The sequence below is a fragment of the Parasteatoda tepidariorum genome, chromosome 9, assembly GCF_043381705.1.
Source record: "Parasteatoda tepidariorum isolate YZ-2023 chromosome 9, CAS_Ptep_4.0, whole genome shotgun sequence".
NCBI classification, from domain to species: Eukaryota; Metazoa; Arthropoda; class Arachnida; order Araneae; family Theridiidae; genus Parasteatoda; species Parasteatoda tepidariorum.
Window position 1 is genome coordinate 63,002,891 of NC_092212.1, and position 2,914 is coordinate 63,005,804.

Below are 2,914 nucleotides of genomic sequence, written 5' to 3' on the forward strand. Positions count from 1 at the left end.
CTGTGAATGTCCTTATTTCTGATAAAATAAGGAGACACCACTCATTTCTGCCTGTAACTTCTTTTGAAATACATTGAGTTTGGTTCAGGCTTTATTAATATTGCACCAAGTAGGGGAAGCATATATGATTATTGACTTAATATAAATATATCGTTTATTTTTAAGTGATATTTTAGAATATGAACCCAGTAGGCATTTTAATTTATTATAAATCCCGGAGGCTCTAGCAATAATTTTATTAATATGATCATTCCATTTTAGATTTTTATTAAGTGTGAGGCCTAAATATTATTGACAATAGGTATTTCATTTCCAAAGAAAGTTAGGGTGTTAGTAATAGTATGTCCTCTGGATTTTTTAACTGCTAGTAAGTTAGATGTTTGGTAAATCGGGCCTTATTGATTGGGGTAAATCGGGCCTTATTACTCAACTGGTTGAAAGGATATTGTTTTCTCTAATTTTAAAGCATCGGTTTTTTAGATAGTTATTTAAGAGAATATAATTAAATCTATTTTATTTTATAATCGTCGTTGAACAGCGGACCCAATTTTCGAGTTTATGACTACTATTGTTCAACTCCGTAGCCTTGTATTTATGAACCCAATCCAGAAGACAGGGGAACTCCTGGATCAAGTATTGGGAGAAATTTGCCTTCGTGGAGAACTTTTTGATGGAACTTACCAGCATTTGCGGCACATGGAGGGAAAGACCGCGAGAACCTCCCACGGTTAGCCTGACGGCAAAGAAACTCTAACCCATGATCCGTCTACCACTGAGGATACTTCACGTCAACACTGTGGTTGGTGCAAACCGGATGCGGATTTATATCGACTAATCATCGCTGGGATGCGTACCCGATTCACCTCATTGGAAGGCGAACGTTCTATCCCCTGAGCCATCACGGCTCGTTTTTGAATCTATTTTTTATTTTCATTTTATAATCTTAGATGAACAATCGACCCGATTCTGAGTTTCAAACTACCAATGTTCAACTCCACATCCTTGTAATTTTGATGCCAATCCAGAAGACAGGGGAGTTCCTGGACCAGTACCCCCCGAGGTGTATATTTGTTATGGGAATATGAAGATCCATTCACAATTCCTTCATGTTCCCTTTACATTCTTCAGCCGGTGGGGACAGAACCCCCGATCCCTTCGACATGGGCCTAGTGCCCTACCAACTAGGCTATCACGACCCGCTTTAAATCTATTGAGATATTTAATTTTATTATTTCTTTGTAATATCAGCATGCCAGACTCGGTTGAAAGCTTTAGTTACGTCCAACATTAATGGAGGCCGAAATTTGCTTATTTCTAAACCCCTGCCCAATGAATTCTAAAATACGAGTAATTTGTTTTGTCGTATCAAGTTCCTTCTGAAACCATATTGCTCATCGAGGAGCACGTGCAAATGATTTTCAAGTTTATTATAAGTAATACGTTCAAAAAAAATTCTGAAGGTTGCTAGTAGGCTAATTGGTTTATGGTTCTGTGGTATAACCGTGTCCTAGTTAGGGGTTTCGGGGTTAACTGATTAACTATTACGGTTTTAGGGATTAACTTAGTTAGGCGTTAACTGGGTTAGGGGCTTAGGGATTTACTTAGGGGTTAACTGGGTTAGGGGCTTACGAAAGAGAGCGATGGTGGCTTTCTTCCATTGTTTAGGAAAGTGGCAGCTTTTAAGATTATTGTTAGGTGATGAATATAATTTATCTGATAGGGCTCTGTTCCTTTAGATTGTCCATATGACCTTTCTTCTATATGATCTGTTTAAACTATTCGCGTTGCCGGCTAGGTGGTCGAGCCTTTAGCGTGCCTGACTGTGAAGCCAGTGGCCATGGGTTCGAATCCCGCTCAGGGCATGGATGTGTCCCTCTCTGTGTGTTGTTCTCTGTTGTGTGATGTGTGAATGTGGTTCCCCCTATGAACGGGTATCTGTGGTACTGTGGCGTGGGTAATGTTGCTAGCCTCCGTGACTTAGGTTCACAGGTGTCCACTGGGTAACGTTAAATGAGCAACACATCCGGCATCCTCCGAAGTCAAGAGCAAAAGTTAAGTGAATGGCGTAAAAAAAAAGTTACCCTTGTTTAGTGGTGGAAAAAATTCTTTTAATTCTAATTTATTGAAATATGAATGTATTATTCTTGCTACTACTAGGAGAAAAATTTCTTGCTTTAATGAGCAGTCTGACTGACTTTTGGAAACCTCGTTATAGTATGCACTTTGTTTACTGGAAAAGTTAAGTATATCACTGACTACCAAGATTTATTATATCTATATCTATATCTATATATATATATATATATATAATTATTTTCCTTGAATTTATAATTTGAATCATCATTTGTATCTTGGTATTTGATTTATTTTAATATTGAGCTAAGAGCTACCACTACTGTTTTAGCTACAGTATTTTAAAGCATCTTTTACATACATTCAAATATTTAAACCTTCAAAAACCTTCAGCTTCTAACTTTATATCTTAGATAATTCAGAAATTTATAATGAAATAACATTATATTTATTTATTGAAAGGACATTTTTAACTTATAAAACTAATTACTGATAAAAATAAAATACAAACTTAGTTCAAAATTAAATATGATATCTTCAGTATCATAAATTATTTTGTCTCAACACAAAAAATTAGTTTGGTTAATAAAAAGTATTTTTAATTCAAAATAATTGTTATCACATCTTATACAAATAAACAAATATTTAATAAACATATCATAAAATGAAAGTTATTTAAAGACGTTTCTAAGTGTTGAGAAAAATGATAATAAAATATGTAATTCTCACTTTGCAAAACACTTGTGAAAAAATTAGTGCAAAACCTGCAAATCAAACTATTAAAAGTTGCTAACAAGTAATGAAAAACAATTAATACACAATTTAATCAAGTATTTTTCAA